The 15,084-nt window shown below is 40.6% G+C and overlaps 1 long non-coding RNA gene across 1 annotated transcript in view; it reads left to right on the forward strand.

Annotated features, from left to right (window-relative positions):
- The first annotated feature begins 5,146 nt into the window (after window positions 1–5,146).
- Window positions 5,147–15,084, forward strand: part of LOC111266901 (uncharacterized) — a 57,795-nt gene continuing 47,857 nt past the window's right edge. The window contains exon 1 of the long non-coding RNA XR_015313588.1: window positions 5,147–5,533. This is a non-coding gene — a long non-coding RNA (uncharacterized LOC111266901). The remainder of the gene's footprint in view (window positions 5,534–15,084) is intronic.

Below are 15,084 nucleotides of genomic sequence, written 5' to 3' on the forward strand. Positions count from 1 at the left end.
GTCGTTACTTCAACTTTCGCATTCAGAGTGGCTTTATGCGGACGACTTGTTATGAGAGAATGCTGTTGGCACGCCGGCGACATCAGTTCTACAGGGCGCGTTTAGCAACCACAGCCCCTGGCATTCCACTTGTTTGCGAGAGGATTCTAGATCGGTGAGGCCATATTCATAACCTCACACGATACCGAACAGACAACGAGTTTAGTGAAAAAAAAACGCTGGCTGATTTCGCCAACCTCTACCCTAGATGGAACTTTGACGAGCTTTCTGCTAACCGTCCAAATCCCTGAGTCCTACTGCTCTGTTTTGTTGATGAAACTGAACTTGCCACAGGACATTGTTCGATAGGTCTAGGCAAAAGGGACGCACTTTTTAGGAGTAACTTATCTATTGGAAAGCTCTGTGCTTTCTCTCTTCTGGAATTCTCGCACTATATATTACATACATATACAAGAGCTGTAACAGAATTTTCGACCACTGTATAATTAGTTATTAATTACTATACGTAATACAATTAATAGAAATGTTCTGCTTCAAGCAAACAAGGTATAGACAAACACTATATAGATACGTGTACGCGCAATGATGTTGAAATTAATTGTGCCCCTTCGATGAACAGACTCGATCCATTCACGGATTTAAATGTTTCTGCTCCTCTGTCTCACCCTGGAAAGCCCCCAGACGTCACCGGCCCTTTGCCTGGCTTGGGAATTACATGCGATTGTGCAAAACGAATAGCCAGTCTTCGGGTATTATTTATGTATCTCCTCTCTCAAAAGGATCTTCTTCTTACGTAGTAATGGGCTTCTTTCAAGGTCAGGCTTCGATGAACCGGCAAACGACAGGCAAGACTATTAAAATGCAGCCATTCATAACCAGGTAAATGGGATCGACGGCTCTTCCTATGAATAAAAACACTAAGCACACTCATATCTCATTGCTTCCTCGAAAGTCCGGCCTTCCTTTTCAGCACAGGCCGAGTAGAAGCACAGGAGCAGGCCACCGACTGCTTCATATGCACCTCTACGAATCCCTTGAAATTTGAGCGAGATATCTATTCACTTTGTAGACGTGCAGGGTCCAAAATGCACTCCCTCACAATTCGTACGGCACTCCTACTTTTTTGGTGAAGACCACACATTAGCAACTTGCGTCTGTTGAAAAGATGATAAAATCATGTAAGTCGCCGTTCCTGATTATAGGACACGCAGCTCGACTATCGAATTGCCTTTGGTAAGGGTCTCAGACGTAGCGAGTTTAATTTTTCAACTATAATATTGCTGCAAACATGTATTGACTGTCGACACATGGGAGGATTTTGTGAAGCATTCTGACAGGGAAATCCTATGCGGCCTTTTCGGTTAAGAGGTAAGGGATAGCCGGGCCATAAACCATTGGTAAGGAACAACATCAGCTATTGAAAGGCTGCCATGCTGGCTCCAACTGAGAAACCAACACACATGACGAAGTTATGGATCAATACGCTGATGTTTGGAAGAAACAATCGGTAATTAAAGAACTGCGACAATGACAGAGTTAATAATTGGAGAAGAAGAAGACTTCTCTGGAAGAATTCTCATGTGAAGAATGAGATGACAGTCAGATCGCCAAGAGATACCATACTCGGCTTGATCAGGATCACAAAATTTTTCCTAGTTGAAAGTGCAATTTAAGATGATTTTTACAGGGCCGGCCCAGTTGTCGTCGAAATTCCTGTTACTAGTGAGCATAGGTTTCATTCCTATCAATACTTCCTCGATGTCAGGACTGCCGGGTAAATTGTGCCGTTTGCCGGCAAGTAACAAGTTCACATTTCTGTAACACAAGTTAATCAACGCTGATAAATGGATAAACTTCAAAACCAAAGCTGACGACAGAATGCCACGAAGAAGTTCTAATTCAATATAGTGAGCGGTATTAATATCTTCTTAAATACGGACACGGAAAGTACTTGCACTCATTACGTTCCTCTAAATCGTACCATTAGAAGACGTATCCCAACCGGTTATCCTTTATCTCTTCCTTGAAGAAAAGACGCGATTGAAGTCTGTACAAAGGAAGACAGTAACGTAGCAGTTTCACAATAACAGCAAACATGTGAGAATTACATAGTGACAAATTTCGTGTCAAAGATTATTGAATTAGCATCTCCTTTTGCTATTTCATCAGCCATAGACAGAAGTACCCGATGTTGCTTGGCTAGCGTGTTTCGGCAAACAGTATTAGGGGAAACGACTAGTAAGGTTGGATAGCACACCGTAAACTGTAATAACAATCTTATCAATAAGAGAAGTTTATGTTGTGATACTTGTGCAAATGATAGCAATAAACAGTCAACAGCGGGAAAGGAAATCATCATTATCGTTAAGGTGAGATTTTACCCATTCATCATACTGTTAATGTGGTAAATAGCAATAATGTGATTACCAAATCGAATACTCTTGAGTATATATCATCTAGAACATTTACATTATCATTACCGAAACGACCCCGAGCATTTTGTTATTGTTTCATTTTAATGCTTCGCTAAGTTAAGGCGAAATGCGAAGGGCTACCTTTGTATATTGTTTATATAGTAAAAACTGGAGAACTGCCCCATATTTCGATCACATCATTTTGTTACCGGCTGTGTAAATCGTGCTGGGCTCCGAACCACGATCCAAGAGAGAAATTATTGATTAAGGTGTTAGAATAAAATTTCGGCTATTTTCTTCCAGATATCAGTGTTGTTCTTTCCAGCCCTGTTATCTCGTCTAAGCACTAATTTAATTACACATTCCCCACGAACTGTGATTAATAGAAATTAGTCATGGCATCTAATTGTTGTATGATCCTTCTCACGCAGAGGACACAAAAGCGCATAAACAGACAGTTGGGCCTAGCTAGTAGGCGCCTAGTAGGTTAGTTAACTTTGCTTTGGAAACGTATCCAAACTATTGTTTCAGGCTGCATTATACCGAAGCTATCTGGCCCGTATGACTAAACCCCTTACATTTCCCGAAGGCGACTATCCGTTCTTATCGGCAGTATACAGGGAAGAAAGTCAAAAGCTGGGGAAAGCCTACTTTGAATACAATCATATCTTTCACTCGCGTTCAGCTTTATGAGCGTCTTTCCTATAAACAAAGAAGAATAACGTTCGTCCATAGTTTCCACTGCGACAACAAACGCGCTACATGAGCTGTCATTGGCCGCGCATACTGAGCAGACTGCTGATCCATATTTACAATCGTGGGCTCGAACAGCACATTACTATTATCTGACGCCTTGTTCCCCAGATGTCGGCATCGAAATAGATAGTGCATCCCGCTGTGCCCTTCCTACACCCTGTTTAAGCTCCCCTTCCAAAAAGTTATTTAGACTTAACGCGTATGCTGGCCTACATTATAGACCTGTTCGGGTCTGTACGTCAGGTTAGCCAAACGTGTCTAGAAAGGTTAAGACAAGATATCCTGGAACATGTCTCCTTGTAGACTTTCGTCCCATCTCACCCACCGAAAAATGAAGTAAAAACTCCCGCTTCGCGGAAGAGACAAAACATTTCTGACAAGAAACAGACAACACCGCCTAGAGAAGGGATTCTTATCAACGACATATTCGACAAAACTCACTCGTGCGTTCTCGTCTTTTTTTCGTTTGAGTGAATTTTAGTTGCTTATTATTAGTGCTAGGCCATTGCCGTCATCTCGTCTGGTACCTGCTGACTGTTGCATCTGCTACTAGGAAATCTGAAAGGTCGAATATAAGGAAAGAACACAAACGAGGAAAGGTCCTTCGTGCTACCACCCGCAAACTTCCATCTCTGTTTTGGGAATATGACGATTTACAAGGGTAGAAAAAATAAAAACCAATAACAGACTCACTAAGAAAGCAGCAATACCCACAGGTAGAAAAACATCTAGCTAGAGGGCGAACATGACCCCAGGTGCCCCCAGGTCCTTATTGCTGAGTTAATGCTCTCACTGTTATCAGCAGTAAGAACGTCTGTCCGATTAGGTCATCGTTATCTGCAGATATACATCTCCCATGCACGAAGCGACATGCGGTAAAATAGTACAACCACCCGAAGAGACAAACATATACGAAAAAGAAGGAAGGCTGAAGATGATTAAAAAACACGTCAATTTTTTGTGTCGTATTATCAAAGGGATACTGCTGCAGATTCCACACACGACTACAAAACAACATGGCGACAAACGCATTCGGGTGTTGAGTGCTGATGAAAATGAAACAGTGTAAAGATGGGACCGGTGCCGCGTGAGAGGTCATTGTTGAGATTCATCCACGCCACTCAGTGCTGAGCCATCAGTTAAGCCGAGATGGGGCCCGTGAAAGCAAATCCTACTAGTAGAGAAGCAACTGTGTCATGTGGAAAAAAGGTTGAAATATCATTAAAATGATATCTAAGTCTCAATGGATGAATACTCTAGAGATATGGAAAGACGTGTATTAGAAGCGTGACGATGGGCCTGCATATGGGTTGCAGAAAGCCGATTCGTTGGAACTCGCATTTAGATGAGAGAGTGTATTTTAAACGATATCATTGGCACGCACGCTGTTCGTTAGGAATCTTCAATACGGCCTAGAAAAGACAGGAAAACCGGGAACTAAATTTCGTACTAATTCTATACTTAAACTATATACATGTATTGTATGTTATATATATATGTAATGAGAATTTCTGAGCTCTTCACATGTAGATGCATGGCAAGAGGCTGACAGGAGAAGGATTCTATTATTTATACGTCCAACTAATTTCTTTTAAATGCATCACATACAAGATAATTGTAAGTACGTGTATTTGTAACTAGACTATATAATACTTACCCATGATAGGGTGCTTGAAAATATACCGATATTTACCTTACCGTTAGGAGTCAACTTTTGTATCCTTTTCAATTACGACGACACACATCACTGAGAGGCCGAATGAGAGTTGCATGAATCGAAGAAGCTTTGCTCGTTGATACCCATTTAGAAATAGCCGCGTAAACGTGAGCGATAGTAGATTAAGGAGCACAAAATGGTACTTGACACTTTTTACTATTAAAGACCTGTTCTTTTATAAGATGCAACGGTAAGACTCTGCTCGTGCATTAAGTGTGGGTAAAACGCCCATTAAGACATTGGAACAACCTCTTTTTTTTGGGATCTTGCCAGAGTTCGAAAAGTGTAACAAATTATCTTTTGAGTGGAACGTTGTCACGACAAATGCTACCGGCCGAGACCACTAATCAGAATACGACGATACTAGACATTTCCCAAATTTCCGTCACAGCAACGGTACCGTCTTTAAAACGGGTCATTATGCGAGTGTTTCGCTAATGATTTCAAAAGCGAGAGGTCTCGTCAGATCTCATTCGCTTTCTTCATTTAGTTCACTGGTTGTCTCATGACCCCCCACACGTCCCCAACTGTTGTCTATCGGACCCGGGAAGGTGTCACTGTCAGTGAAAAGAATATCGTCATTCTATTTGAAAAGAGAAAACAGTTACTATTTCACTGGACTGTATCATCCCCTCAGAGATTGGCGGTAAGTTTTGAAGCAGCCTATATAAATAGCCAGAGCCGGTTAGGTAAGTCGCTGGTTCTATTGACAGCCACAACGATTACTTAAGTTAATAATTAGTTACGTGGAAGCGAAACTATAGACAGGTATCGACGTATTTAGTGTCCTGCCAGGTACAGCGCAGTGGGTTACCTGTGATTCTTTCTGAAAAAAAAAATAGTCGGTCGACTAAACAATGTTTGGTCCTAGCAGGCATTGTCCAGCAACCCCTAAACACCCCCATAATACACATTTATGAGCACTTATCGTTAAAACTCGTTGTTTCATTAAATCGTAAGTGTGTGTATCTATATATTTACAACAAAGCACGAAATGATAAGGCTGGTTCGTACTCGAGTTAACCAAGTCGTTGAGTGAATTCGAAGCTTTCTTGTCGGTCTGTCAGAAATTGTCATACATCGTTGAAACAGCGATATAGGCAAGGAACCGTACAAAACATGGAGCTGGCTCCATCTGCCAGAGATATCATTGTCAGTCAGCGAATAGATTAGATCCGTTGGAAATTCACATCGTTTACATTTATAATGTGTCGTTTATTTCAACATGGCTTTCCGCCATTTAGCGGGCCGACTATAGATGTATTAAGTTAAACAACAACAACATTGAATAAGCATTTTTCTCGTAAGTTCAAGCTAGTTGATCTCGTTACCCTGTGCAAATTGTATTTCCGTTGTCTAACTTGTTGTTGTCGGAATTGTGTTAGCCAGCAACATTATTTACGCAGTTTTCTAATGTCTAGCTCGCAGATAAACGAACTATAGATACAATCAGTAGCTTTCGGTTGGAGTTTATCGAAGCGAGAAGTTTACGTCGTTCTCTCAACCAGCGTCGATAGGTTTTATTGAGAAGTGGAAAGCTTTGTCATGACAACTTCCGGCGACGTAGCCAAAAAGCGCCTCACATCATTATAACAGTAAGCTACTACCATACTGGGCATGACAGCGTGTTTGGACATTAAATGCTTCATTTTGAGATGCCGGATCACTTCACCGCGAAACAAATGTTGGAGCTAATGCGGTTCATTCAGATAACACCAAATGGCCTACAAGGCTAACACGATTCTAAAGATTTTCGAAAGGACAATTTTCATCATTGAGCAAATTGCTTCGCTTAGGAAAGTAGGTATCAACGTTAAAAACCGGTCAGGCCAGCAGCGCATGCAGTGCTTCTATAAAGCTCCAATATTGCTCGAACCTAATTTATAAATTGAAGCTTAACGGATCTACGTATTTCCGAGGGACTACTGAAGTCCAGTCGCGGGGCGATCCCACAGCTTTGCTTTGACCAAAACAACTAACACTGCTCTAATTCTATAGTTTTTTTTTTACACCCGCACTCACGACTGCAGAAATCACGATGATCCTAGTATCATACTGACGTACTGCGTTGCAATACATCACGCGCGCCATGCGATAAAATTAGATATTTTCTTGGCAGGTCTTAAAGGGGCGGACCTTGTGTACATAATCCGATATATCTATTTGAGTCTGAGAATGTTGACTTCAAAGTAAATCAGCGTTCGGATTCTGAGAGCGGCTTCTAGATTTTCTATCGAGAATCTTTCTTGTGCTGCAGTGCTAAACGCTAGCACGCAGTATAAAATACACATGGATTTAATCGACCTTTTGGTACAGGCGATTTATCCACATGCATTTAAACATTAGCTATACACTCGCACTATGGTGCTATACGAAGATCGTTAGACAACTTTTCAGCACTATATAGCCGTATTCGTTAGAACGAGCTTCGCATAGCATTGCGTATCTATAGTTTTTTCAAAAAAAAAAAAAAAAAAAAAACAGAATTTTCTCTAATTATTTTTGTTGCTTCTGTACGATAGCTAGCATCTTCCCTAATAATATCGTTCTATAGGTTAACCAGACGTTTTCCAGGAAAAGAACAGCAAATTATGACAAACGAATAGATTAAAGGGATTTCCTCGTTTGTGAAAATGCCATTACAGACATCACCACACTCTGTACTCTGACATAATTTTATTTACCATATTAAGCATCTAACGTCAATATAATGTTACGTTATTTGCTCCGTGTATCCAGCATAGCCAAGACTCCCATAAGATCCCGTTGTCAAGATTTTTCTAACTTGTTTATCGTTGTTGATATAATGATTAAAGGAAGCATTTCCTTAAAGGTGGCAGGAGAAAGGTCGGATGGTAGCAACAGAAATACTTACAATTTCACAGCGGTTGATCTGTCTTCTGGAAAATAGATCGTTCGGCGTATTGCAACATCTGCTGACAGCCGGCATTCGAGTCTAAGAGGATCTAACCAGGAGAACGAGGAATTTTGATGGAGTACCGAGAGCGGAGCCTTTTTTTTTGTTTTTATAGTTGTCCGCCTTCCCTTTGAACGGTGCGCTTCATCTAAAGGATTCCATCGTTGTATTCCAGGGTGGCATCGCATAGAATGAGCTTTTCTGAGTTAGAACTGCACACATTTCTTATGCTATTCTTATGCTATCTTAGTTTATTCTTTGGGGAAAAGATGCAAGGCGTACAAGGTTCAGCTTTGTGCCACAGCGAGAAAACATGGCCACTAGCTTTTATCCGCATATAGTTAGCGATCACGGGTCAGACATAATAAACAGCCAATGATACCGTTTTATGGCACGGTAGATTCTTACGAACATAAAAAGATAAATGGCAAGTTCTTCCAACGGTAGCCACTTTAGCAGGTCTAACGAGAATCATCTTACTGAATATATAAATCGTTTGTGAATATAAGAGGAACATTGATTTTAAACGAATCGGTGCATTTAGTACCTATATTGAAAATAGCTTGAAGGGCAGATGCGTACCCCGTTGCCCATGATCATTATTTCTAGCTCCGTTCTATCGCTTTAGCTAGCCTGACGTAAGCTTAAACGTTCGCTAAATTACTTTTTGTTTTTTGCATGTCAGGCAGCGATGATCAATTCGCTAACTTGCTCAAGAACTACCACAGTTACTTACTTATTGGTTTGCCTTAGCAATATATAGAGATGGCGAAAGTTCCCGATCTACTTTGAAGATCTCCGATTTTTTTTATAGCAGGGAATAAGGAAAAGGAAATCGCACACAAATAAAAACTGCTAGAGGATTTTAATGTTTCAAGATAACGGCGGCGGCGGTCGTAAATGAGCAATTTGTACAAGCTTGATAACCGATCCGTACTTGATGCCGTCTAGCTTTCATGTTAATCAATCTAACGATTCACAGTAGCAGCTATTACCCTATTCATTGAACTTAGGTAATATTAACTAGTAGTTTTAAGGGATTGTTTTCGAACCTCAGCATTTATTTTCTTTTCGAACCCTATAGTTTCATGCCCTATTATTATCTCTTGCTATGGGTTAATGCGCTACTGCCACAGATTACTTCAGATTTTCGTATATTTGCAAATAAATCTTATATATTAGAGTCATTAAAGGGCAATGGTTAGTTCTCCCAAACTCATTTTTGCCAAATTCACCTCTGCAACTATAATAAATCGTGCGGGGTCATGTACGCATTTCTCTATACGTGCACGTACATTCCTTGTTCGGCCAAAAACGCAGCGTAAGCTCAACATAATTGAGCTAATAAATGTAACAAAGCAGATAGTAACAGCAGACGCCTTACGTCTGCGTACTGCATCGTTGGCTGTATTTATTAATCTTTTTTTTTTTTTTTTGATTCAAACGAGCGGCCCGCCAACTTGCGAGTGTCTGCCGCTGTCACGGACTGGATCGCGGATATCTATGGAAACGCTTTTTCCCATCGTTCACAATCGTGCAGGGATTGCGGTGGCTTCCAAATCCGTTGACAATTGTTGACACTGGCTGAAGACTCAACCAGAGGAAACAGTCGGAAGCCTAGGAATGACAACCCAGCCAAGTGCCACGGCTGTTCTTTCCTTCTAATTGTTTTGGCATCTTTGATAGTATGTAGTATTATGTGTACATAGGCTAAAAATATGGATCGTCGTAAACGAGTGCCTGATGTACTCGTTTGATGTATGATACGGTTATTTCGTATCATATGCGTACGCATATAGAGACGGGGTGAGACATTTGAATTGCGGAAAAACTTTTTGTCGTGGGTAGCATTCCTGCTGCAGACACGGTATATCGTTTCGTCGAAATATGGTCGAACTATTAGCTATTGTGTTCACAATGGAAGAGTTCCGCCGGGATAATATACTTTTTACCCTGAATCGACGGTCCAAGATAGTGGAAACTTTTTAACAGACAAGCCGGAAGATCTCTCGCAAAGTTTAGATTTGAAAAGTCTAGAGATTTATCAGAATAGCCTAAAATACAATCTTTCATGCATCTAGGACATAATGACTATTTTTTTTTATGAGAAGACTACCCATTGCCGATTGGGTTGTTTAGGTAATCTCTAACGGGCAGCCTTTTCGGGATTTTCTACATTTCTTAAACTGTTCATACCTATTAAACGCTTTGAGCTCCTAGATCTTTTAAGCCTTTGGCCTGCTATCAGCCTATAACTTAATTCGGTTGGCGTTTTTAACGAGTTTACACCAGCCAATACCGCTTGGCGGTCTATTAGTAATAAACAGTCATTAAAAAAGTTAGAAAATACTCGTCTAAAGATGACTAGTATGTCAGAGATGTAACCGTACTGAGTGATGCTAACACTGATGATGAGTAAATATCGCCATTGGAAACGATATTTCTAGCACGCACGAAACGTTGCATTCAAATATCAATTTTTATTTATATCGAGTCTTTGAAAAGCTATTTGGAGCCTGGGTGCCCCGGCCTGCATCTGATAATACATTTCCATTCGTTTTTTGCACCATATCACGGTTTAATGTGATATCAATTGTTCATGTGCCGCACAAATACGTTCATGGCCCGGGTTAACCCATATCGTAATGACGCGTTTGTCGACTGCCAGGATTCCGTTTACCTTTTAGAGGGCTTCTATATACAGATACAAATGCATGCAAATATATTTATTGAGAAATCTTTCTGCGCACTGCTAGCGTAAAGCTGTTCAATCTAGGTAAAAGAGAAAGGAAACATTTAGATTTCTTTATCCCTTTCTAGAATATCAAAAAGGGTTCGGTTAGCCAAACCGTTCGATTCTGTTCACCTGGCCTTCGCGCAGACTGAGCCGTTTTCGACCCACTGGGCCAATACATGAAGTATATATAATATTATATCATTATAAGACCGAGGGCAAAAGTGTACGACACTAGTTATATGGATACGCAAATCTCAAATATTATAGGTACAACTAGTCGTCCCGTTGACTATTAATATACATTATACGCATCCGGAAACCGAGCTATGAACAATGACAAACGGTTGCAATGGCCGTTGTAGCTAGAAACACTATTGAGCTTAACATTACATTTAAAGGGTTTGGGGTAGCAGCCTAATGTCTAGCAATAGTAGAAACCCAATTGCCCGTAACACAGAGATTAGCCGGAGTGGAGTGGAGATGATTTGTATTTGATTTAGTCGAATTCCCTTGACGCTATAGCGTTGCCCTGTCAGGCCAATGAGGAGGGTGTAAAGAAGGTTTCACTTGGTGAACTTCATTTTGCCTCTGTTCCGTGCTAACGGATTCTGCGCTTCGTTCGTATTGTCAACATCCACGGTCACCCGATGATAATCATAGTACGTCTCCGATCGTTTCTTACCCTTACGGCTAGTTAGTTTCTATAGTTAAATTAGATTAATCTCGGTGCGAGCTATGAACGGTGCGATTCGAAATAGTGCGTCCAGCAACTAAGGTGTTATCCTTCAGGTGACTTCAGTAAAACTGTAAAGAGAGATTCAATCTAACGATGATTGGGGCCCGTTTCTGAATTTGGCGAGGTTTATTTTATTTATGGAGTAAAAGTAATACTTGAATTTGTCAGTGCAACGAAATTTCGTGGGACGCTTCTGGAGAATTGAATTGCGGCGCCGGCGTAGAACGACTTTACGCCATATGAATGAATGAATGAATAATCAGCTCGTTACATATGTATGTAGACGAAAATCAGCACCAATTAACGCAGTGACACAGGCTAACAACAGTGTTGTGTTAACAAAATTAACACCACTATCGATATGCGCATTGAAATGAATTGATAACAACACGAAATCGGCATAGCTAACTAGATATCAAAAAGCCATCTTTTCAACGCTTGACCTATAACAGCTGTTACGCCCTATTATCACTTTACTGCTTACTTTTTACCACTACAAGCTATGTAAAAACTAGTAAAAATGCCATTCGCCATTAGCAACAAAATGGAAAGCCTCTCAATCGGCTGACTAGAAAGTGTTCGTCTTCATATTTCAAGTAAATGATTTGTCTAGTAGCAACGCGTCAGGTACATGACGAGGGCACAGTCACACCAAGCTACCAGAATCCAAGGCTCAAACGATCAGCACATTGTGCCAGCCCCCCGGCCCCCCTTCTGCATGCCTGCCCCTTCTATCAAAATCTGACCAGGACGAATGCAGCTTCTACTCCAACATCTAAGATGTGTACAATACATCATAGAAGACAGGCAAACCTTCCACCGGTCATTCTATGATTTGTAACACATACTTATGCACTGGTAATTCAGGGGTGACAGCTGTTATAGCAGCTATTTTGCACTGGTCGCAGTTGTAAAATTATTATTACTAAAGTATTATAAGTACATTTTAATTATCATGATGGCCAGCTATCGTCGCATAGTTGTTCTTATTAATGGCAAACGGCAAGCTGAGTAAGGGGCAGACGAAGTAACCACTGCATTTATATGACAACGTCTTCATGGTAGGCAGGGGTAGGGTTAGTTTTTATAGAATCGCGTTTCTAACGTTGGACAGAACTCCGCTACCTTGAACCGTTGCATCCACCGCAGACATGGCAGTGAAGGTAAACTAATCACATAATTCTATAGTAAATATACAAGATACGCTTGTACGTTTGTGCTATGCAAGACTTAGCACTACTGCTGGAACCACTCTTTGGGAGCATTAAGTAAAAGTTCCCACAGACCACCCTGCGTCAGACGTTAACGTATCAAAGGTGGCAGGGGTCGATAGAAAAACGGCTCTATACCGAACTCGGTACAGAATTTACGTTGTGGGATACGTAAACCGACCTGTAGGAAATTAACTTCTTTCCATCCGAAAAAGGTACTAAAAACGTGTTATTAGTACTAGCGCAGGTCAATGTCTTCATCGATAATATGCTAGTATATTAGTTGCGATTAAATCGGCGCTAAGATATGCCGAAATTGCTTTGAAAACGTACAAGATGCTTTGATCCACAAGATATTTAATCCGTAGTTGACCCTCAGGACATATCTGTCTGCTGAATCAATAGGGTACGATAGAGAAGAGCAATATTCTTGCCAAAACTATCAACTATTCGAGATAGGAGATATTGTTGCAGCTCATAAGAAGCAAGTTGATGGACGAAGTTGCCTCTTCTATCAGTGCCTGATGACATTAAGGTGAAACCTTAATTAGATGCGGTCATCGCAAATTTTAGTGGGAATTTTTGCTACAAACGAGCTTGCGGACATGGCTTCAACACAGGTCAATACTTGGTTGGGTTTATCGCTCTGGGTCGACTAATATTTTAGCTCGTCGATATGCGCAGGTGCCATTCTTCATGCAGACGTGAAACAACAACTAGACGGTGGCAACGCCATTGATATCTAACTGCTCACTGTCTAAACTTACCCTATTTTAGAGTTCGTACACGTACTAGCCATCTATCGAGATAATAATAAGAAGATAAATACGAACAAAACCGATGGAAGAACACTGTTCTGGGGGACGCCCCACAGGGGCAGTGAGTCGATTTGACAAGATGCTAACTAACATCGTATTGTATCTATCCTGTGCCAGCTGCTGCTACTGCTGATAGTCGTGTCGGTTACGGGCTTAATACGCCGGTATCAGTTGTAGTTTTCGGTGTGATGACAGCACACAGAGATGAGTAAAATTTGATTGAAATTAGGCCGAAACATAATTTACTTCCGATTCAGTGTCTTCAACTGCAATTCACTTGTCTTCTGGTTATCTCTTATATCTGGTGATCTTTACGGTCTTTTAATCAAAAGCTACCAACTGCTCCTGTTAGAGCGCCAAACATCCTATAGTATGTTCATTTTATATTAGCTGCGTAAGTTAGCTTAGTATCTAGCCATTCGCAGAATATATCTTAAAAACTTACATACCTCTTCAAGAAAATATTCATTATCCACGAAATATGTTAGCTTTCTGATTTTGCCCTACTCATGCGCTTAATCGTTGTAAAACACTGGCTGAGCTGATTCAAAGTAATCTATCTAAGATGATCTAACAGGTTTCCGTCATTGTCGTCTTCGCTCCTTGTAAAAATGTTACGTACATCGAATTATTTCGTTTTGTTATGGGAGCAGATGGAGATCTTCAGAACAAATTTCAGCCGATCGATTGGAATAGGGATGAACTGTTGCGTTGCTAACGAAGAAGAGGCACTATCATAGTCGCCGAAAACAAACAGTATACGCAATTGGGTACGTAAAAAAACCGACGAACGCTCAGCCTATCCGTGTTACTGCTGGCGTAGTTGCTGCTTTACCAGCGCAAGAGCAGCACTTACGGTTGGCTGTCGTTCATTTGTTAAGAAAACGTCGTGCCACGAAATCTTACCATGACGAACGTCTTGATCCGATCGGTCCGCCATTGAAGTATATAGCCGGTGAATGCCCTATACGCTTCTCACTGATGGCGCGTTGTCGCTTATCCGTTGCAGTATTGTTCATGTAAACGAAATCAATTATCACCATCGCGCTTACCGGATAAACGCTTTATGGTTGGGGACTCACTTGAAACATAAAGAGAACACTATGGATATATATATATCCATATATATATATATATATGATTTTTGCAAATGCTACGCTTTCATAGAATGGCAAAATGCGTTGTTAGTAAATGATTGTTCCTGGCAATGTTTTTCTACGTCCTTCTCCGTTTTCCACTGCTATAGGATAGTAAGAGACTAACGTGAAACTAGAAAGGAAATGGTTAAAAAATCGGAACGAATTTAAAATTGATAATAATAAAAAAAAAAAAGTTGATAATGATCTTCAGCGACCAGATGGCCAAAGACAATTGCTCGAAAAGTTAAGTGTTATTTTTATCTGAAAGGATGCTTTTATAGGGCTAAAGGCAGCTTATGGAAATCTAATTAGCGCCACCACTTGATTTATTAAAGGAAAAACTAGATTTATAGCGGTTACTGCCAAGCAATAATAGGGACTTTTCTAGATTTCATTCTCTTAAAAACTATATATTGTAACCCAGGGCGCAGTGGGTATTATAAGAATCCATAATGAAAAACCAAGACTAGCCCAATATTTACGACGAGCTTTCATTGAGGTTCGTCTACACTTGAAAAAAATGTTTTTTTTTTTTTTTTGATATTTTGCAATTGTCGTAAATGTAGACCAATCAGGACATTCATGTTATTTCCAATCTATAGTGACGTAGTCGTGATTATTGGAGATATGATGTGAGCC

This window comes from Varroa jacobsoni, unplaced genomic scaffold (genome assembly GCF_002532875.2).
Source record: "Varroa jacobsoni isolate VJ856 unplaced genomic scaffold, vjacob_1.0 scaffold_1126, whole genome shotgun sequence".
Classification (NCBI taxonomy): domain Eukaryota; kingdom Metazoa; phylum Arthropoda; class Arachnida; order Mesostigmata; family Varroidae; genus Varroa; species Varroa jacobsoni.